The sequence below is a fragment of the Castanea sativa genome, chromosome 9 (assembly GCF_040712315.1).
Source record: "Castanea sativa cultivar Marrone di Chiusa Pesio chromosome 9, ASM4071231v1".
NCBI lineage: Eukaryota > Viridiplantae > Streptophyta > Magnoliopsida > Fagales > Fagaceae > Castanea > Castanea sativa.
The window spans coordinates 35,922,943-35,947,619 of NC_134021.1; the positions used below are offsets into that span (position 1 = coordinate 35,922,943).

A 24,677-nucleotide genomic window follows, 5' to 3' on the forward strand; every position below is an offset into this window, starting at 1 on the left:
CACATGAATTCTGAATAGAATTCAATGCCTTGAGAAGCCAAATGCTCAGAACCACATGTTACTTTCAAAAAGAATAAACACATCCCACACGTTTTGAAAATGCACTGAGAAGTCAAATGCTCAAAACTGAGAAGTCCATTCTCTGGTGTTCATGAGCGAAGAAAGAGGAGAAGACAAAAAAAAAAAAAAAAAGTCTGGTCTGAGAGATGCAAATTAACAAAACTAGGCCATGATGCAGAGGTAGGCTTCGCCGAAACTTTGTCATTGTCTCAGTGTCATGGATCTATGGGTTTTTACAAGAAAACATTAGTTTCAAAGAGGTAATACTTGTTCTTAAATGATTTCGGCCGGAAATCAATATTTCGGCAGGAAGGACCAAAACGCCCCGAAATGGCCAAAATCACCCGAAACAGTCCGACATAAAAACCAGTATGAAATGGGAGAGTCACTTGTACCGATTTGGTCTTCGGAACAAGATATTTCATTCGTACCAGCCAGTACGGTACGAAATCGTCTCCCTTGCTTCAAAACCGCAAAGGACTAGTTCTTTCATGCTTACTTTAACATGCCATCATAATCATCACTAGAATCAGACTTCACACAGTAAACTATCATAATAAATAATTTTTTTTTCTTATGTACAAATAACATGTAAATAGAGTTTGTGATTATCTTGGGTAAAGCAATGTATGATGAACTACAATAAAGGAAAGTTAAAATCTGATTTTTCATGTTTTATTTTAGTGTGTGTGTGTGTATATATATATATATATATATTAGAAATAGGTAAGGAATTTTATTAATGAAAATCAAACTAAAAAACACCCTCCAAATCACGTGGTAGATCTTCCAACCACACATCAAAATCTGTAGATGCAACTGCTCTACGAGCAAGGGCATGAGCAAGCTTATTGCTCCCCTCTTAACATGACAAAAACGACAATTAACATTAGGCACTAAACAATGAATATCAGCAATAACATTTCCAAACATAGTCCTAGAAGGCTTGGTTGCAACAATAGCTTGGATGACCCGCAAGGAATCACCCTCCACCACCACCACAGATTGAAGACAGAGCTCCTTGGCAAAGACAATGACTCTACTAGTAGCTAAAGCCTCCACAATGTCCACGGAACCTGGATGCCTAATTTTTTGGCTCAACACACCAATGATCAACCCCGCTGAATCCCTAATAACCACCCCTAGACCTGCACATGCCTGCTCCTCAAACAAAGCACCATCAAAGTTAATTTTGTACATACCAAAGGCAGGCGGTTTCCACTATCCCCATTTTGAACAACCACCCGAGAGACCTTTTTATGCACATCATGGAACGCCTTCAGCAGATCAGAAGCCCGATGACACACCTTATCAATACACAACACCTTTTGTCTCTCCCTAACCCTATTCCGAAGCTCCCAATGCACCACGCAACCATGGCGAAGAGCTCCACCAGCTTGGAAGAAACTTCCCCATGCAAAAAACAAAAAACATCTTCAAACGTGGAAAATCTCTTTGAACACAGAAAAGAGAAACGCTGGTCAGACATCCAAATAGCCTTCACCGAATCACATAACCACAGAGCATGGATACTATCTTCATTGGACTCACAACACTACTCGCAAGGACCTTTAGCCACCACATGCCTCTTAAACAAATTAAACTTGGTAAGAAATGCCTCTTAAGCAGCTCTCCAAAGGAAATGGTGAACTTTCTAAGGAACCCGAAGTTTCCAAATACCATTCCACAGCCCTTTACCCTCCTCCACATTCGAAGGACTGGGCAGATTATGTCTACTGATCTCAATAAACAACCGATACACACTCCGAACTGAGTAGACTCCATCAGGTGATAATGGCCAAACCAGTGTATCCAAGTCCACAAATTGACTAACGTGTATACCTTTAATTACTTTAGCCTTCCAAGGATAAAAGCTCAAATCAATAAGCTCCTCATTCCACCTCTTAGACTCGAGCAGAAACAAATCTTGGACCACCTACAGATACTTATCCCGCTGAGGAGATAAAATACATCCACCCCCTTTAGAAGGCAACCAACGATGCTATCATATCAAGATGTCTTTCCCATTTCCCACCCTCCACCTAACTCCCCTCAAAACCCCCTCTCGGGCTTGCAAAATACTATGCCAAGCAAAGGAACATCTAGGGGACACCTTGGCATCAAAGACATTACCGAACTGAAATTACTTAGCCCAAAATACCTTATAGACCAAAGAATTTCTGTCATGGAACAAGCGCCTAACTTGCTCACCCAACATTGCATCATTGAACATCTGAAGGTCCCCAAACCCCATACCACCAAATTAGAAGAACAAAGAGCCTCCCACTAAACCCAATGAATTTTTCTAGAATTTTCAAAACAACCCCACCAAAACTTCCTGATCATAGCTTCAATGTCCTTGAACAAACCAATAGGTAGACGAAATACACTCATAGAATAAGTGGGGATGGACTGAACCACCGCTTTGATCATAATTTCCTTACCGGCCTAAGAAAGTAATTTCTCCTTCCACCCTTGCATACGAGCCCAAATTCGCTCCTTGATGTGATTAAAGCAAGCTTTTTTTTGGCGCCCAACAAATGATGGAAGCCCTAGATATTTCTCATAACTTTTGATTGCAAGCACCCCTAACATAACCTTTAACTCTTCCTAAACCTCTTCAGAAGTATTCCTACTAAAGAAATCCATAATCTCATCAGAATTGACCTATTGACCCGAGGCAGCTTCATACCATGCTAGAATGCTTTGAATTTTAGCACAATCTGAAGGAGTTTCTCTACAGAATAAAAAGCAATCATCTGCAAAGAAAAGATGGGAAATTCTCGGTCCAGCTCTACAAATAGAATCCCCTGTAATATCACCTTCACTAGCAGCTTTAGAGAGAAGGGCATTCAAACCTTTTGCACAAAATAAGAATAAAAATATGACCCTGAGGATAAATAAGACCTTGAGGCTCACCATTCATCGAAATTGAGTAAAAAACTATAGTCACACATTGCATAGTCAAGGTAACCCATGACTCTTTGAAACCCATCTTTAGAAGGATCTTTTCCAGAAAAACGCATTCAACTCTATCATAAGCCTTACTCATATCAAGTTTTAAGGCCATGAAACCTGTCTTGCCTAAACATTTTGTTTTCATATGATGCAAAGTCTCAAAGGCAATCAAGATATTATCAATAATAACTCTATCAGCAATAAAAACACTCTAGGCTCCCGAAATAACAGAATTCAAAATAGGCTTCAGTCAATTTACAAGAACTTTACTCAATATTTTATAAATAACATTGCAAAGACTGATAGGCCTAAATTGAGCAACAGTTTCAGGATTAGTTACCTTAGGAATCAAAGTGATGAAAGTGTGATTAATGGACTTAAGAAAAGTACCAAAATTAAGGCAAGAGAGTACTACATCAGAGATCTCCATTCTAATATCTAGCCAAAATTTTTGATAAAAAATGGGAGGCATCCCATTCAATCCTGGGGCCTTTAAGGAGGCCACCTGTTTAATAGCAACATCCACTTCCTCATAAACGTAGGGCTTATTTAAGGATGCATTCATGGAATCATCAACCACATATTGAACCCCTGCTAAAACTCTCTCCAAATCTGTTGGGTTTGAGGTAGTAAAGAGCCGAGCATAAAAATCAACGAAGAGATCAACCACTGCCTTCTCATCCATGCACCATGCCTATCCCAAATCCCCTTAATAAAGTTCCTTCTCTTACGTTGTGTTGCCACCCTGTGAAAGAACTTTGTATTTCTATCACCCTCCGCCAACCATAAAGCTCTCGACCTTTGAAACCATATACGATTCTCTTTATCAAGCAAGACATTCAGCTCTCGCCTCAATTGAACCACCATATCATGATCACCACCCTTGGCCGAGACCTCTTCAACCTTCCAAAGAAGGTCTTTTTTCTTCTTAATCTGGTCCTTCACGCTTCCAAAATGATTCTTACTCTAAGAATGCAAAATTCTTTTACACTTCTTAATCTTGGTCACCACCCTATACATAAGTTGTCCCCTAGGCCGAGCCTCCCAAGCCTTTTTAACAATATCACCAAAACCTCGATCAGCCAACCACATCTCCTTAAAGTGAAAAGGCTTGTGTTTCCATCTAACAGACTCACAATTTGGATCCAACATGAGTAGGATTGACCTATGATCAGAAGCAATACAATGAAGATGCCTAACAAACGCTGCAAGAAATTTCGCCATCTAATCGTAAATTGCAACACCCCTATACAATCTCTCACAAATTACATGCCCATGTCTATTGCCTTGCCACGTAAATTTAGGACCAGTAAATCCTAAATCAACAAAACTGCAAAGAGCCAGGACATCCCTAAAAGCCTGCATCTGACCATGAGGGAGCACCCTACCCCCTCACTTTTCTTCCGTAAAGAGAATTTCATTAAAATCTCTCATGCATACCCAAGGCAAAGCATATTCCAAGCCTCATCCTTAACATTTGTGTCCGGCTCGCCATAAAAACCTATAAATCTCCAAACCTCGTTAGTACCACCATTAAACACAACATCAATATGAAATTTAGAAAAAAAAATATCAACCCAAACTGAGACCCCTTGTTGCCACAGAAGGGCGAAACCACCCCCTCTATCCTAACTGTGAACAAAAAATAAACCTGCATACTTAATCTTACACTTCAATCTGTCTAACTGTTCCTTATTAGCCCAAGTTTCTGATAAAAAAAAAATTAGGGGAGCTTTAGCCTAAATTAAATCTTCAAGCTCTCTTTTTGCACGCGAATTCCCAAGTCCGCGGCAATTCCGGACTAGGCAACTCATTGCTCTCAGCGGGGCTGATCAACAACCTCCACCGTTTCAAAATTTTTAATGATGGCACAACATCTCTTAGTAGGAACTAAGTACTCCTCCATCTCCACACCCTCCTGGAAATTACACTTAGCAGAAAAACGGACCACCATCTTTCATAATTTCAGCAAGTTCTCGTGCCAACCTCTTCCATCTACGAATCTGCCCACCTAATGGAAAACTCCCCTCTGTGGATGAAACCAGCTGAACTTCCGGACTCTTAGAAGCACCAAAAGGGAGTACCAAACCAGCCTCTGTTCTTGGCAGAGAAAAATTCATAGCTAGACCATCATACTTTGACAACCCCACATCGAACTCATTAAGGATTTCCTGGAAGTCCGCATTATTCCTGCCAGGCTTGGCGTCGAGATGCTCAGAAGTATCCATTTCATCCTCAGGCATACACTCACTCCTACCCGGACCAATGGGAACCACATCAGACTGCACAAACCCTGATCGTCTTCCTTGTTGCTGACCCTGTCATCATGATCATGAACTACAGTAGGTGGTATTACTTCCCTCATCTCCTCCCTATCGCACCCCTCAACTTTCACTATTGAACACTTCTTAGGTAGTGTTGTTGGAGCTCTCATCCATCCACCGAAGTTCTGATCCTGCTCTGTTAGACTCCCACGACTCCGCACCCATAAATCACAATCTTTATCGCTATGCGTCAAAAGCCCACACCAATACCAAAGATTGGGTAATCTTTCATACTTAAACCGAACCCAACTGACCTTACCATCCTCCAAGCATATTTTACGTCCCGTACAGAGCGGTTTTGATGTGTCAACCCACACTCGGATGCGCATGTAGCAGCTGCCATCCTGAGAACCCCACTTTGTCATCCCGGTTTGTACCTCCTCGATGATCTTACCAATCTCACAAGCTGAACATGGGTTCATGTCACCCAGACGAAGATCACGAAGTTGCACCAAAATAGCGTCCGATTAAACTCTAAATCCTTCATCGGAACATTCGTTACCAGGCATTGGAGCGAAACCAGGTGTTTGTCATAGTTCCATGGCTCCCCCATGAGAACTCTATCAGCGTCGACTTCATCACCAAAGACAAAAAGAATTGTGTGATTACCTACGTCCTTCACTTTGAAACCCAACTTCGTTCGCCAAAGAGGTTGAAAATCTTAGCAATAGCCTCCATGTTCAGAACCTGTGTGTGAAAAATTTCGCTGCAACTACACATCCACACCCCCCTTCCATAGCCTCAAACTTGTATGAAGACCCCTCCTCCTCAGACAGAGAGAGCCGCTCCCACAACCCTGCCATATTCTCCATGACTCCTCAAAAAACTAACGAGACCCTCTCACTCACGGCAAAAGCAGTGAAGAGAACAAGATAGCTTACCCGAGAGCAAGCACTACGTTCTACTGCACGTTTCATTTTAATATATATATATATATATATATATAGAGAGAGAGAGAGAGAGAGAGAGAGAGAGAGATTTTTTAGTGTGTGATGGTATTAGAGATTGGATGGTTAAAGGTGACAATCTAGCGTGCAGAAGATACATGTACAAAAGTTGAAGCCTTAAGTTACCATGAAAAACTGATCACTAACAATGATTCAAAATACTTACAGCAACATTTTTTTTAAAATAATTTTGGATTTTAATTAGTATGGATTCTTCCTGGCATACGATTTTGGAGGCCTAATCATGAAAAAGATAACAAATAGTCCAACTATATTACTGTTTTAATTATTTTTTCAATACAACTAATTATTAAACAAACATTTTAGGGAACTTTACTATTAGAATAACAAAGTTACTGGTTTTTTTTATGTAGAAAGTATTCTAATTAGAATACATATAATAGTAAACACAGATAAAATACAAAAATTTCTATTAAAACATATTTGTATCTACATTTATAACAGATAAATGCTATGTTTATGATATTTTCACAACACTTTTATAACAAATCATAAATGATAGGTCGTTACTAGTAAGAAAAAACGTAATTTCAATGTTAGATTCAAATTAGAAACAATAATAATTTATTACTTAGTATTTGTTGCAAAAGTATTATGAAAATGTTGTGAACATAAAAATTCTCATGTATAATATAATATAATTCCACGAACATCGCTATATACCAGCTTATTTTATAAGGAATGTCAAATGAATACAAGGTAGGTTGTAATTGACAGAATACAAAATAAATACAAAGCAAGTTGTGATTGATAGAAATTAAAATAGAATATAAAAAGTGCGACATAAGATATGAGCATCATCAATTATTCTCATCCACACATCTTTTCCTCACCCTCACAGGTAATCCATTTTTCATCCTCAGAGTCGAAGCCAACACAAACTCAGGAACCTTATCCCTACTTTCCACTTCCATCTCAAAACTTTCAATCACTGACGCAGCAATGGACTTCATTTGATTATAAGCCATATCTTTCCCAAGACAGATTCTCGGCCCGGCTTGAAATGCTGGAAACCTAAACCGGCTCTCTTGCTTACACACTCCATTCTCAATCCATCTTTCCGGTAAAAACTCAAAACAATTCTTCCCCCAAATGTTCTCCATCCTACCCATTCCATACAAGTTAAAACTCACTTCCCAACCCTTCCCAACAAAAGTTCCGTCTGGCATTATATCATCATTTAAACATGTTTTCTTATTGGCCGGTACAGGTGGGTAAAGTCGTAGTGCTTCTGAGATTGCTGCATGTAGATAATGCATGTCGTGGAGCTCGTCATAACTATATGTTTCACCTATTTTTTTTCCATAACGAACTCGAATTGTTTCAAGCTCTTTCAATATGTTTTGTTCCACGTTTGGATGCGAAGATAAGAGCCAAAAGAACCAACTCAAAGAGGAAGAGGTTGTGTCACGTCCTGCTAGAATAAAGCTTATGACAATATCTCTAAGGAATTCGAGTGAATTTTCTTCGTTTGACATAAAACGAGATAATAGGTCTTTTTCCTTATCAACTTTTTGGCCCATTCTAGATCGTATAATATTATCTGCAAATTCATGGACGATTTTGACTTATTCTTTTAGCCTTCGCTCTGATCCAATATTTAGAAACTTTTTTACTATTACTGAAGAGGAATAAAATGAGCACGACGGGTCTACGTGGTAGATGTAACGACACGGGGATGACGGATTGATTGTCAACAGTCAGGGAGCTCGGATCTACCAAGGACGGATAGATATAGCATATTAGTCATTAGTTCCATTAATTCTAGAATAGGGTTCTCACTTTACGTCTAAGTCTGGTATGGCTTTGCTTGATTTCCGCAGAAACGTGCATAAGAAGAATCCTTGCGTCACACATTTAAGCCTTGATCAAGGGACTCCTACAAGGAAAAGAATTCTGGGAGGTGTGTAAAAGGAAAGAGTTCTAATTCTATAAGGAAAGGACTTCATAAACAAAGCACGGAGGTAAAAACCCTACACTACTATAAATACCTTAAAACCCTCATAAATCAAGATACGCATTATTAATTCGACTTTGGCACTTCAGGGTTGTGAAAAACTCTAACTTGACCTTCGGAGGGTTTTTGGCCGGCACCACACCGGTGCTCTCTGTTAGGTCTTCTCTTTTCGTTTTGTAGGTGTTGTTTCGATTTGGAAGTGCTTGCAGCTTACTGGTGATTTTTTCGGCATCATCAGTTGGCGCCATCTGTGGGAAGATTTAGCCTTTGTTCTATCCCTAAGACAAAAATTTGCATGGTACTCACTCGATCGATGGCAACAACCAATAATCAAGGCGATAAACCGCACGCCACAGCTCTAGAAAGGCAAGTCCAAACGCTTGCGGCAGCGGTTGAGTGCCCAACCAAGCAAAATCATGATCTAGAAAAGCAACTGCAACAAAGGAATGTGCACCCAAGCGCACCAGAGGAAGACCAGGAAGGTGCTAGCGCGGATGGGAGGAACGCGGAAGGGTCTGAGGGTAGCAACGCTCCGAGTAGATCGGAGCGGCAGGACACTAACCGGCCATCCATCTCGGACACCTTACCAACTCACATAACAGCTGAGATGCAGGAGATGAGGGAACAGATGGATGTGATGATAAACGCCCTCAAAGGTCGAATCTCCAGCGACCTGGATGACTTAGTCCATAGAACAGATTCGCCTTTCACAGCGCTCGTAAGTTCATGCCCCCTTCCCCCAAAATTCCGCATGCCTCAGGTGGAGAATTACGACAGATCCAAGGACCCATTAGATCACTTGGAATCTTTCAAGACCCTAATACATCTTTAGGGTGTACCGGATGAAATCATGTGTAGGGCTTTTCCCACCACCTTGAAAGGACCTGCGAGGAACTAGTACAGTAGGCTAATGCCTAATTCCATCGACACTTTTAAGGAATTAGGCGCACAGTTCATATCACACTTTATCGGGAGTCACCATCATAAGAAGTCTACCACGTGTCTGATGAACATTAGGCAATGAGAAGACGAGACTCTAAGAACATACATAGCCCGCTTTAACAAGGAAGCCCGCTTTAACAAGGAAGCCCGCTTTAACAAGGAAGCCTTCTCAATAGACGAGGTAGATGACAAAATACTTGTAGCAACATTCACAAACGGGCTGTGGAAGGGTAAGTTCCTGTTTTCTCTGTATAAAAATGACCCAAAGACTATGTCTGAAGTGTTTTACAAAGCAACGAAGTACATGATCGCAGAGGATGCCTTGTTGGCCCGAGAGGAAAAACCTAGAAAAAGGGAAAGGCAGGAAGATACACGGCCGGACAAAGGACGAAAGATGGCTAGAACGGAGAGCGACGGGAAGATCGATGACCCAAACCGCCCGCGGGAAGATTCACGAACTTCACCCCTCTCACAGCCCCAACCGACCAAGTGTTAATGCAAATCAAAGATGAAGAAACCCTGACGTTTCCGAGCAAGCTGAAGGGAGATCCGAACAAGAGGCCAAAAGACAGATACTGCCGTTTTCATGGTGATCATGGCCACAATACGGCGGACTGTTATGACTTAAAACAGTAAATTGAAGCCCTCATTAGGCAAGGAAGGTTGCAAAGGTTTGTGAGAAAGGATAGAACAGATCAACACCAGGAACAAAATCCCCGACGGGAGAACGAGCGTCCCAGACCACCTATAGGAGACATACGGATGATTGTAGGGGCACTACTTCTACAGGGTCGTCCAAAAAGGCCAGAAAGACCTATTTGCGAGTGGTTCAAAGCGTCCAGTCGATAGGTTCCTCACTGAAAGTGACGCGACGAGATAACCCTAGCATCGGGTTTTCGGAAGAAGATGCGCGACGCCTTCACCACCCACATGACGATGCACTCGTCGTCAGCATACGGGCAGGGGACTACAACATGCATCGAGTTTTGGTGGACAACAGAAGCTCAGCGGATATCCTCTACTACCCCACGTTCCAGCAAATGGGGATTGGTAGAGAACGACTAGTCCTGACGAATGCACCCCTTGTTGGCTTCGAAGGGACAAGGGTCTATCCTTTAGGAGTCGTCACGTTGTCTGTGACGGTCGGGGATTACCCACAGAAAGTAACCAAGGATGTTGCTTTCCTTATGGTCGACTGCTCTTCTGCTTATAACGCCATCCTTGGACGGCCCACTCTCAATGCATGGAAGGCTGTCACCTCAACCTACCATCTATTGGTATAATTCCCCACCGAATACGAAGTTGGAGAGCTGCGCGGAAATCAGGTGGCTGCCCGGGAATGCTACATCACCATGATGGAAAGGGATGACCACCTACAAGCAATGAGCGTCGAGGAACAGCGAACGATGGCAGAACCGGTGGAAGAGTTAGAAGAAGTACACCTGGATGATTCTAGGCTCGAACGGACCACAAGAATCGGCACCTTGGCCAGCCAAACAGTCCGACAAGCGCTCATATTATTCCTCAAAGAAAACCAAGATATTTTTGCATAGAGTCACGAGAACATGCCAGAAATAAACCCGTCGGTCATAGTTCACAGGTTGAAGATGTCACCCTCTTTCTCCCCTGTCAGACAAAAGAAACGAGTGTTCGCCCTTGAACGTGATCGAGCCATAGCAGAAGAAGTACGGAAGCTACAAGAAGCGAACTTCATACATGAGGTGTACTACCCTGATTGGTTGGCAAATGTAGTAATGGTCAAGAAGGCAAATGGGAAGTGGAGAATGTGTGTTGACTTCACAGATCTGAATAAGGCCTGCCTTAAGGATAGTTACCCACTCCCACGTATTGACACCCTAGTAGACTCCACCGCAAGACATGAACTCTTGAGCTTCATGGATGCCTTCTCCAGCTATAACCAAATTAAATTGGACAAGGTTGATCAGGAGAAAACCTCGTTCATCACAAGTCAAGGGCTTTTTTGCTACAAAGTGATGCCTTTCGGGCTTAAAAACGCAGGAGCTACATATCAGAGATTGATGAACAAGATGTTCACGCACCAAATTGGCAGAAACGTGCAGGTTTACGTAGGCAATATGTTGGTAAAAAGCGTGCGGGAGTCCGAACACCTGAGGGACCTCCAGGAGACTTTCGATACTCTTCGGTCATATCAAATGAAGCTGAATCTGAGCAAATGCGCGTTCGGAGTAACCACAAGAAAATTCTTGGGATTTATGGTATCCTAGAGGGGCATTGAAGTCAACCCAGAGAAGGTAAAGGCGATCATGGAACTATCTCCTCCAAGGACGATAAAGGAAGTACAAAGCTTGACCGGCAAGATCGCAGCCTTGAATAGATTTGTATCAGGAGCAACGGAAAAATGCCTCCCATTCTTCCGCACACTAAAGAGATCATTTGAATGGACAGATGAGTGCCAAAAGGCATTTGAAGAGTTAAAGGTGTATCACTCCGCTCCGCCATTGCTCAGCCCATCTATGCCGGGGGAAGAATTGTTCCTGTACCTTGCCGTCTCCTCAGCCGCAGTCAGTGCAACTCTCATTAGAGAAGAAGGAAAGGTACAAAAGCCCGTGTACTTTATAAGCCGAGCACTGAGAGGAGCAGAAGAGAGGTACCCTCAGATGGAAAAACTTGCATTTGCTTTAGTAACCGCAGCTCGGAAACTCAAACCATACTTTCAAACGCATACCATAAATGTCCTCATAGATAAACCCTTACGAAGAGCAATGAGTAGTCCCGAAGTTGCTGGACGGATGACGCTATGGGCAATCGAGCTGAGTGAATTCGATATCTGATATCAACCGCGGGCAGCCGTGAAAGGACAGATATTGGCAGACTTCATTGCTGAATTCATTATCATTAAAGATCAGGGGGCAGAAGAGACGCCCATATGGAGAGTCCATACAGACGGATCTTCCAATAAACATGCTGGAGGTGTTGGAGTTGTACTCCACACCCTGGAAGGAGACAAGATCGAATGCATGATCCGTTTGGACTTCGCTACTACCAACAACGAGGCGGAATACGAGGCCTTGGTAGCGGGACTGGACCTTGCAATAGCGGCAGGAGCTAAGAGTGTGGTCGTCTACTCCGATTCTCAAATCGTGACCAGTCAAGTTAATGGGAGCTATGACTGCAAGAATGAAAGGATGAAAAGGTATCTTGAGGAAGTGAAGGGTCGAACAAATAACCTCCAAGCCAAGATGGTTCAAATCCCAAGGGAGGAGAACCAAGAAGCCGACCGACTCGCAAAAGTAGCTTCGGCTGAACCCATGATCACCCCTAAACAGGTATTATCCTTCATCCAGCTCTCATCATTATTAGATGATATTAGCATGCAGGAGGTAAGCAATGAGTGTTGTTGGACAGCTCCAATAGTGGTGTATCTCAAGAAAGGCAAGCTACCCGATAACAAAGAGGACGCAAGGAAGTTGAAGGTTAAAGCTGCCCGGTTCATTTTGCTTAAAGACGTCCTATACAAAAGAGGATTCTCCCGACCATATCTAAGATGCCTCGGCCGCGAAGAAGCGAACTACATGATGAGGGAGGTCCATGAAGGAGTTTGTGGAAACCATTCTGGATCAAGGTCCTTAGTGCACAAGCTACTCCGAGCAGGATACTACTGGCCAACAATGCAGAAGGATGCCCACACATATGTTAGAGCTTGCGACAAGTGCCAACGATTTGGCAATTTCATAAGACAACCAACGGAAGAACTTACCCCTATGACGGCCCCATGGCTGTTTGCACAGTGGGGGTTAGACATCATGGGTCCATTCCCGACAGCAGTGAGGCAGCTAAAGTTCTTAGTGGTTGGTATTGACTACTTCACCAAATAGGTGAAAGCAGAGGCTCTTGCCACTATCACGGAGAAGAATATCCGTAGTTTTGTATGGAAAAGTATTATTTGCAGATATGGAATTCCGAGGGTGCTGGTTTCGGACAACGGGAAACAATTCGACAACGACACGTTCAAAGACTTTTGTTCCCAGCTTGGGATCAAGAATCACTACTCGTCGCCCGCCCACACGCAGGCCAACGGACAGGTTGAAGTCACGAACCAGTCCTTGCTTAAGATTATCAAGATCCAGCTCGAGGGGGCAAAGGGCATATGGCCGAACGAATTACCAAGTGTTTTATGGGCGTACAGGACAATGGCGAGAACACCGACAGGGGAAACACCATTTTGATTGGCGTATGGTAATGAGGCTTTCATACCGGCAGAGATAGGGTTAACAAGCTACCGTGTGGAGAACTACGATAAGAGCAAGAATGACGAAGCTTTGCGTGTACAGCTCGACCTTGTGGACGAAGTCAGGGCCGCAGCTGCACAGAGATTAGCGCGATACCAAGACCTGATGGCGAAGCATTACAACTCCAAGGTTAGGCACAGGGATTTCCAGGTGGGAGATCTGGTCTTAAGAAAAGTACTCGGCGCTTCAAAGGACGCCTCCCAAGGGAAACTGGGTCCTAACTGGGAAGGACCATACAGGATCACTTCATGGCATAGGAAGGGAACGTACTACTTAGAGATAGGGGTGGCAAAATCCGACACGACCCGCGAACCCGACACGGTTAACCCGTTTATAAACAGGTCATGGGTTGAGGCTAAACGGGTTCGGGTCAAATTCGGGTTGACACGACTAACCCGTTTATTAAACGGGTCGTGTTCGTGTTCAACCTATTGAACCCGTTTAACCCGTTGGACCCGATTAGCTTATAAAGGTAATTTTACAATTTTACCCTTAACCCTAGGTATATAAGCTTAGCTATGAACTATGATTTATTCTCCTCCTCAAAACCAGACCTCACGCCTCTCTGCTAAAGCTTGTGTCTCTTCGTTTTCATCAAAATTCATTACTGTCTCCTGCGACTCTCCTTCTTCTCCTCAAAACTCCAGCCCCTCCTACAGATACAGATTTTACAATCTCTACTATAAAATCAAAACCCTAGCCGCCTCATGTCTCTCAACACTCTACTCTCTCTTCCCCTCAAATCCCTAGCCAACCCATCTAATATCTCTTCCCCTCAAAATCGTGGTTGCCCTCTCTGCTCTCTATTCTCCTTCACGACTTCACAGCTTCTCCAGTTTTTTTGCTTCAGCTTTCAACCACCAAATCCCTAGGAAGGTATTTATCTTATATATTTTTTCTTTGTTTTGTGTTCTTATGAAATTTTCAATTGTAGATTTTGTTGTTTATTGTGTTAATCTAAAAAATTAACTCCATTCCCAAAATCTGATTAGGAAAAAGGAGAAAATTTTTGCAAATCGAATCCGATCGGTTCAGCGATCTAAGATCAAATCGATTTTGAAGCATACATCTTTGGATTAAAGTAAGTCAATTTTGATTGAAAATCATTTCGTTTTTGTGTTTGTTGTTGCACTTTGATTTTCGTTTTCATTGGAGGTGTATTGTGTTTGTTAGGGTTTTGATTTTGGGCTTTTTTGGGCTTCGATTTGCATATGCTTTAATTGATTACAAGCTTTTAAGGGCTTTTGAATATTGGGTTATGAAGCAGTAATGAAATCTATCAGTGTTTGTGGTTAGTGATTGGGTATTGCTAAATTTGATTAGTTATTATTAGGTTTTTGGGGTTGATTGGGTTTGTGTTTGAATGATTAAATGCTTGGAATTATATTCAGATGAATTGGGTGCATAAATTGTATGAAAGTTTTGTTGTTTAGGGTATTCAAACAAATTTGAAGCATAAAAAGATTAAATTGTAATACAATTGAATGGTGAATTTTTGAATGAAAGTAAAAGCTTTTCTTTTTCCTAGATTTAGGGATTTTAATACGATTGATTGTTTAGTACCAATAGTAGACTTGTTTGTATTCTTTTTGTTGATTTTAAAATAACTAGGTCTTGCTCTATGATTTTTTTCGAGTTTCTTTGTATCTATCATCTTAAAATAAAATAATTGTAGATCCTCTCGTTTATTTTGTTAATCACTATCATGTTGGTTGTTTTGTTATTTTTTTGAGCTAAAAGGTAGAAATTTTATTAGATACTATATGATAAACAGTACATGTAACATAAAAATAGGGGAAAACCAGATTTATTTTGCAGAAAAATAAATACAGCAGAAAACAAACACAGCAGAAAAATAATACTGTGCAGTGTGCAGAAAAACATTGCAGAAAAATAACGTTGTGCAGAAAAACACCAAAGTACAGAAAAACTACACCGCAGAAAAATAATAATGTGCAGAAACCACCACTGTGCAGAAAACACCACTGTGCAGAAAAATATGTCACTCTTGTTCACTGTTTAGTATACTAGTAATCACTATATTGTTGATTTTTAGTGCATAATAAGAGATCTTTTTTACTGATATAAAAAAAAAAGTAGATATGTTTATTTTTTGTTGATTTTAAAATAACTAGGTCTTGCTCTATGATTTCTTTTCGAGTTTCTTTGTATCTATCATCTTAAAATAAAATAATTGTAGATCCTCTCGTTTATTTTGTTAATCACTATCATGTTGATTGTTTTGTTATTTTTTTGAGATAAAAGCTAGAAATTTTATTAGATACTATATGATAAACAGTACACGTAACATAAAAATAGGGGAAAACCAGATTTATTTTGCAGAAAAATAAATACAGCAGAAAACAAACACAGCAGGAAAAATAAATACAGCAGAAAACAAACACAGCAGAAAAATAATACTGTGCAGTGTGCAGAAAAACACTGCAGAAAAATAACATTGTGCAGAAAAACACTAATGTACAGAAAAACTACACCGCAGAAAAATAATAATGTGCAGAAAACACCACTGTGCAGAAAAATATTTGTCACTCTTGTTCACTGTTTAGTATACTAGTAATCACTATATTGTTGATTTTTAGTGCATAATAGGAGATCTTTTTTACTGATATAAAAAAAAAAAAAGTAGATATGTTTATTTTTTGTTGATTTAAATTTATTTGTTGTTCTTTATGATTTCTTTTCAAGTTTATTTGTTTTTGTCATCTTAGAATTACTAAATTTCTGATCAATAATTTTTCTTTAAATTGGTCTAGATGGAAAGTGATGACCTGATTCCTATTGACATTGAGTATGAAAGAGAAGACCTTGACTTGGAAGATGAACTTGATGAAGTGGCTGAACTTCCTCCACCAAAGAAGGCTAAGACAAAGTCTAAGAATAAGACAAACAACGAAGACAAGAAAAGGAAGAGGACTTCAACCGTTTGGCGTTTCTTTCAGATGCTTCCCACAAAAGATGAAGAAAAGCCTACATGCAAATGCAAGAAGTGTGGAAAGGAATATATTGCTACCGGAGCATATGGTACTGGAAATTTGAAGCGTCATTTGAAGGTATGTCCAAGAAAAGACACAACGGATGTTGGGCAACTTATACTTGGCCAAAATGCAATGTCTGTAAGTTCACCTAAATTTGATCCTGCAAAATTTAGGGAGTTGTTATGTGCTGCAATTACAATGCATGAATTGCCTTTCAAGTTTGTTGAGTATGTTGGTATACGGGCAGTATTTTCCTACTTGTGTGTTGATGTCCCTAATATCTCTAGAAATACTGCTAAGAATGATATGGTTAAGATGTATAAGAGGGAAAAAGAAAGGATGAAATCTGTGTTGGCATCTATTCCTGGTAGAGTTTGTTTGACATCTGATTTGTGGACTTCTATAGCAACTGATGGTTATATGTGTGTTACAGCTCATTTTATTGATGCTAATTGGGTCTTACAGAAAAAAGTGTTGAACTTTTGCTTTATGCCACCACCACATAATGGTGTATCTTTGTTTGAAAAAGTCTATAAATTGCTATCTATGTGGGGCATTGAGAATAAGATTTTTTGTGTGACGTTGGACAATGCTTCTTCCAATGATATTTCTGTTGACATGCTTAGAACTCAATTGAAAAATAAGAAAGCACTTGTTTGTAATGGTGAATTTTTTCATATTCGTTGTTGTGCTCATATTCTCAATTTGGTTGTACAAGATGGTTTGAAAGAAATTGATGTTGTTGTTCAAAAAATTCGTGAAAGTATTAAGTATGTAAGAGGCTCACAAGGGAGGAAAAAAAGTTTTTATGAATCTGTTAAGCAAATGGATTTGGATGGTAAGAAAGGTTTAAGGCAAGATGTGCCTACTAGATGGAATTCAACATTTTTAATGCTTCAAAGTGCTCTCTCTTATCGACGTGCTTTTCAACACCTAGAGTTAACTGATTACAATTTTAAGCACTGTCCTACTGGTGGTGAGTGGGAAAAGGCAGAAAAAATTAAAAAGTTTTTGGCTGTTTTTTATGATGCGACATTGGTCTTTTCTGGCACAAAATATCCCACAGCTAACTTATATTTTCCACAAGTTTTCATTGTTTATTTTACCTTGAAGAAAGAAAGTGATAGTGAGGATGAGTATATGAGAAAAATGGCAGATCAAATGCTTGTGAAATTTGAGAAGTATTGGATAGAATTTAGTGTTGTGTTGGCCATAGCAGTGGTCTTGGACCCTAGGTATAAGCTGCCTTTTGTTGATTGGTGCTATCAGAAGCTTTATGGGTATGCTAGTTCACTCCAATATGTGAAGGTTCGTGAAAAATTATTTGCTTTGTTTGGGGAATATGTGAGTAATGTTTCTGCACCTTCAATGTCTTCTGAAATGGCTGGTCAAGCTACTCAAGAAACTGAAGAACAATATGCTAATGAGGGATCTTTTTTTATGATGCAAGTATGTTTTTTTTCTTATTTGTTTATTTATATTATGTTATTTACATTCTGCCTAAATTAATATCTATTATGCTGTTTTTATATGTAGGAATTTGATTCTTTTCATAGTATGGATATGGGTAGGCAGGCACAAAACTCAATTGGAGCTCTACTTGGATGAACCAAGAGTAGATAGGAATGCAAAATTAGACATTCTTGCTTTTTGGAAAGGAAATGAATTTCGGTATCCAGAACTTGCTGCTATGGCTCGTGATGTTTTGAGCATTCCTATTTCTACAGTTGCTTCAGAATCCACTTTTAGTGTTGGGGGACGAGTCATTGATCAATTCAGGAGTGCACTTAAACCTGATGTTGTGGAGGCATTAGTTTGTAGCAGAGATTGGTTATATGCAGATATAGGTAATGTATTTTTTATTTACATGTTGGCTGAATGAGTTATAAGTTTTATGATGATTTTTTAAAAAGAAAATAATATATATGTTAGATTTCATATATGTCAGATTTCCCATATTATGTCAACTTTAAATGGCAAAAACGTTACTCTATGGACAAAATATAATGGTTTATAGATGTTATTTGGCAGACTTGGTATAGTAGACAATATCTATGATGTATTATCCTATCTTTCATTGTCCAACTTAGCTATCAATATCTATGTAGGATCATGAAATTTCTTCTCCTTTTCTCTTTATGACATTGGGGTAGAAACTAAAACTTTACCTGTGAAATTAGTGTTTTATAGCTATTAATTTATAAAATACGAACTCTGAATTTTTATGGAGCTTTTCTAAAAGTTTCAAATTTCAATATTTCCTTGTAAAGCTCTTTTTAGCTTTAAAAACTCACAGCTTAAGTTCTGCTTAATGCAGAGTTGATATGTATTATTTTTTAAAACTTAAATTTGTCTAGGTACAATTGTATTTTTATCCACATTTATCCAAGTTCATTACTACTAATTACTACTATGTGAATTACTATTATTTACTTAATTGATTGAATTGCTTGATTACCCACAGTTTCTAAATTTCTTATTTATAATGCTGTGATGAGTTTTTAATGTTTCATTAAATTTTTTGATGTAGAACTTGTACAATCAGAGTTGGAAGAGCTCACTGAAGATATAATGACCATGAATATCAATAAGGATGAGCACATAGAAGACACCTCTTCAATGGGACCCTCAATCTCTTCTAATCCAGTTTCTTAATCAGTGATGTTTTTTACTTTTTGATGTGGCACTTGGATGGTTGGACTTGGATTTTTTTGCCATCATGGAAATATTGATCTGCCATGTAATTATTTTGGTTTGTCTTTTAGTTTTTGAGATGGCACTTGGATGCTATGTAATAATCTTGGCTTTTTATTATGGAACATTGACATATTATTGAATTTGAATTTGATTGTATGGGGGTTGGAACCTTTTGGACTAGTAATTTTAATTTGAAGGAATTAGAGAATTATTTGCTATTGTTATTATTTGAATTTTTATTACTTGATTTATGGTTGAATTATAAATTTAGATACATGGGAGTTGATAGCAGGTTATTCGGGTTAAGTTTAATTAAACAGGTTGTTTGGGTCATAATCAAACAGGTTATTAACAAGTTATTTGTGTCGATCTTAACTTGACTTACTAATTAAACGGGTTAAACGTGTCGTGTCGGGTTACCTGTTTAATAAACAGGTCGTGTTAGGGTTGAGAAATCCTGACCCGTTTACTAAACAGGTCGTGTTCGGGTTGACCCATATAACATACTACTCACATCCTAACCCGACACGAACCCGACACGCGAACACGAATTGCCACCCCTACTTAGAGACACTAGATGGAAGAAAGCTGAGTCATCCATGAAACACGGAGCACCTGAAAAAATACTACCAGTAGACAAAGGGCAAAGACAACAGTAACGTTTACCTCCTCATTTCTAGTTTATTTTTTAGTCATAATTTTTACTTCCTAAAGACAAAGTTTTTTTTATTTTCTATGAACAATATAGTCTACTAGTCCGTTATAATAAGAGGAGTTTTATTCAGAGCATATAGAATATGTTTTGCTCAAAATCTACCAAGTCCACCCAGTGGACAGATCATCCAAAAAAGGATGAACATACGTTAAGTCCACATAGTGGACGGGTCATCCAAGAAGGGTGAAAGATTATCAAGTCCACATAGTGGACGGATCATCCAAAAATGATGAAAATATGTTAAGTCCACATAGTGGACGAGTCATCCAAAAAGGGTGAAAGATTATCAAGTCCACATAGTGGACGGATCATCCAAAAATGATGAAAATATGTTAAGTCCACATAGTGGACGGGCCATCCAAGAAGGATGACAGAATATCAAGTCCACATAGTGGATGGATCATCCAAAAAGGATGAAAATATGTTAAGTCCACATAGTGGACAGGTCATCCAAAAAGGGTGAAAGATTATCAAGTCCACATAGTAGACGGATCATCCAAACAGAATGAAAATATGTTAAGTCCACATAGTGGACGGGTCATCCAAGAAGGATGACAGAATATCAAGTCCACATAGTAGATGGACCATCCAAAAAGGATGAAAATATGTTAAGTCCACATAGTGGACGGGTCATCCAAAAAGGGTGAAAGATTATCAAGTCCACATAGTGGACGGATCATCCAAAAAGGATGAAAATATGTTAAGTCCATATAGTGGACGGGTCATCCAAGAAGGGTGAAAGATTATCAAGTCCACATAGTAGACGGATCATCCAAAAAAGGATGAAAATATGTTAAGTCCACATAGTGGACGGGTCATCCAAGAAGGATGACAGAATATCAAGTCCACATAGTGGACAGATCATCCAAAAAGGATGAAAATATGTTAAGTCCACACACTAGACGGATCATCCAAAAAGGATGACTGAATATCAAGTCCACAAAGTGGACGGATCATACAAGAAGGATGAAATATACATATAGTCCACACAGTGGACAGATCATCCAAAAGGATGAAAATGCATCAAGTCCACCATGTGGACGGGTCATCCAAGAAATATAAAAATATAGTAAGTCCACATAATGAACGGATTGCGTGATGAAAAATAAAAAAACCAACAAGATTATAAAAAGAGACGGCCATACATATTACCAAAACAAAGTTAACAAAAGACAACGGTTGAAACCAGATAAATTGTTTTTGTTCACTACAAAATATACATCAATCCTGAACTACGACGGTATCTTCGTTGGCCTCAGGACCTTTTGGCAACAACTGGCGGGTGTCGGCTTCGACGGTTTCTTTTTCATCAGCTTTTGTGACCCCGTCATCACCAGGACCTTCGCCAAAAAGCTCCTCCGTCCCTTCAGAGTAGACGGGGCGAGCAGGGGTCTGGGCCTCGGAGTTGATATTGATGTGAGCCAGGTTCAGGTCAGGAAATGAGGCCTTCACCTGACGGAGACAATCGTCAAACCCGTCACTAAAGGAGGAGCCAAGCTCGGCCAGAAGGGAGTCGGAGTCGCGGTATTCCCTAACAGCTTCAACTTTTGCTTGACGAATGTTGTCGTCGTTAGCTTTTACCGTCTCCCTCAACAACTCTACCTCTTTCTCCAAGTTCTCACGAGCCTGCTCTGATATTTTCAATTTTTCCTCATGACGAACCCTCCAAAGTTTTAATTCGTCCAGTTCCTCCGCCGTCGCCTTTGCCTTTGCACGAACCCGCTCAATCTCTCTTGGGCAAGACAATGGTCCATCAAGCCTTTGGCCATAAGGACCCCCTGCACCAATATCAATAAGTTAGTTCAAAGTATAAAGGAACAAGACGGAGCAAATATATGACGGGTAACAACCTGAGTTAAGCTGAACAAACATGTTTCCCCCATAGCTTCAGTAGCATGGTTTCCGAGATCTTTATAGTCTTCCTCCGTGATTATAGATCCGATTCGACGGAGAGCATACTGGGGATCTTCTCGAAGCAGGAAGGGTGGTTTTTCCTTGACGGGGTCAGGATTGGTCATCAGACCCTTACCCTTGCCTATTCCCAGCTTGGGAGGCAAACTTACCACGCCGGACCCTTGACCGACAGGTAATCCCGCCACCAGCTCCTGTTTTTTACTGTGACGGTCCCACTTTTCAGTGGAAGGTCTCTTTGTAGTTGGGAGAGACGGACCCGTCTTAGGGGAAGATCACCTCCTTGTTTTTTCTTGGCTGCCTACTGTTTGATAATGGCCCTTCTCCTTGCATTGTCCAATTCTACAAAAGAAGACGGTTAAAAGTAGTATAAGTAAAATAACGACGGAAGGATTAAAAAACTTACGTTTGCGTACTCCTGCGTCGTATCGACGGGCTACATTTGTAGGTTCAGGACCGTCACAATACCAGTGCAGCGTGTCTAAGGTGACGAGCTTTATCCAAGTCCTCTCCGACAACTTAGTTTTTTGAAAGATTTTCTCCAAAAAGCCAAACTGCTCTGTTGTAATAGGTGGACGGTCCCTCGCTAAAAAAATAAAATAAATTTAAAAAAAACGCTAAGAATAATTCCATAAAAAGAAGGGGTGAACGGTTAAAAATAAGACGGGCTCATACCGGACGGGGGCATTATCCCCCAAGTTTTATCTACTGGCATGTGGTCATCGTCACCCGGACGACTCATCCAGTTATCTCCCCGAAGGAAGAAGTATCGACCCTTCTAGTTGCGATTGGAGTCTGGGGTCTCAGACACTAGCCTAAGCACCGGACTCCTCGGCATAAAGCTATACATGCCCTTCGACTTGGTAATCTTAGATAGACGGTAACAATGAAAGAACTCTTCCACTGTTAACCGTCTCGCCCCATCAGACATTACACCGTACAAGACTTCAACGCTCAGGAAAACCCTCCAAGCATTTGGTGAGATTTGAGTGATGGCCAATCCCAGGTATTGAAGAAGACGACGGTGTAAGGCACTTAGAGGAAAACACAGGCCAGCTTTTAGCATCTACTCGTAAACCTCGACGTCTTCAAGATCGTCGTAATAACATTTCTCTGACTTAAAGGGAAGACGGATAGGTATGGTGTCAGGTATTTGGTACTTTTGCCTTAGTGTATTGAAGTGCACTGGCTTGATGGAGGAAACGAAGTCATTCACCGTCCACAAGGGGAGCAGGACGAATTCTCTGAAACCATTAGGACCTATGACGGATTGGATCGGTGGATCTATACCATTTAGGTCGTCGTTCGAGTCATACTCTGACCCATCCTCATCTTGCCCTTCATCTTCCACATGGGAAGGAGAGCTGGCTGACGGTTCCCTCTCCTCGCTGGAGGTGTCTTGGTTTGCTTGACCTGACGGGAACACCTCTTTATGCCCGCTCCCTTGCGGACATAAGACTGACTACTTGACGCCTCACTAGACATCTGACACCTACAGATGACCGGTAAAGGAAACCTAAGACTCTAGATCTGTACCGACGACAGACCAACATGCAAAATAAAGAACAAAAACTAAGTAAAGAAGGTACTCACAGGTGGACGGCAAGGAAATGCGACGGACAAGCTAAGAGAACGCTGAATCTCAACTTCTAGAGGCGACAGATCACACAATGTGGACGGTTGCGCTCTGATCAGCAGAAGATTTTCCAAAGTGTAAAAATGAAAACGGTGGACAATATATATAGAGGGAATGGCCCGGTAAACGAAGGGGCGCATTGATTCCAACAAACAACCAGTAAAGTACCACCACGTGTCCCTGGCGCAGTTATGGTACCGTTCCAGCCTGTCCGTCAATACACACCTGTCAAGTATCAAAATTAACCGTCATTCCTTGAAACTGACGTGGAAAGTTGACGGTCTCAAGGAATGAGGGGGCAACTGAAAAGGAATAAAATGAGCACAACGGGTCTACATGGTGGATGTGACGACATGGGGATGACGGATTGATTGTCAACAGTCAGGGAGCTCGGATCTACAGAGGACGGATAGATATAGCATATTAGTCATTGGTTCCATTAATTCTAGAATAGGGTTCTTACTTTACGACTAAGTCTAGGTGTTGTTTCGATTTGGGAGTGCTTGCAGCTTACTGGTGATTTTTTCTACATTATCAATTACCATAAATCGAAACGCATACATGAATATGTAAGAGGAAATTTTTGTAGCTTCTTCGAAAGCCCGCATAAACTCAAAAGCACCAGTTCCACCAACGCTGAGACAACTTGGGTCGACGTTGAAAGCTAATTTACATATATTATCAAAAGCAAAACACTCCAATATGTCTTGTAAGTCCAAGACTTGTTGTGTTTTTTAGGCCTTTGTTAAAATGGGAAGCAATCTGGTATTGATCTCAATGGTGACGTTTTCCATGACAAAGTTTCGGAGAGATTTGGTGTTGAATTCATGGCTAGCTGTTATTTTTTTGGAGCTTCCAGAGTTCACCATCGGAGTTAAAGATTCCATGGCCAAGAAAGTCTTTGAGAACAGGTGTGAAATGATTGCCTTTTGGGTAGTTTCCAAAGTTGGTCTTTAGCACATGTTCGAGGTCAGATGGATTGGCTGTCATGAAGGTATAACCTTTGCCTGGTCTCCAATATACATCACTATTTGTTGGGCAATCTCTCAGATTTTCAGTGAACCAGTCAAGGGAACGGTGCCTATTTTTCAAGAACTCAGGTAAAATTCCAACAAGAGGGTAAATTTTGATTCCTGGTTTTTTTATGGGTTTTTTTGTGGAAGTGTTAAAGCGAAAGTAGAGATATATAGAAAGAACAAAGAAGAAGAGGAACGTTTGGATAGAGAAGAGCTCCATAGACAT

At 40.5% G+C, this 24,677-nt stretch overlaps 2 pseudogenes; both read right to left on the reverse strand.

The window, feature by feature from the left end:
* Window positions 1–814: 814 nt before the first annotated feature.
* Window positions 815–4,242, reverse strand: LOC142609133 (uncharacterized; annotated as a pseudogene).
* A 2,868-nt stretch (window positions 4,243–7,110) lies between these two features.
* On the reverse strand, window positions 7,111–24,677 carry LOC142609134 (cytochrome P450 CYP94D108-like; annotated as a pseudogene).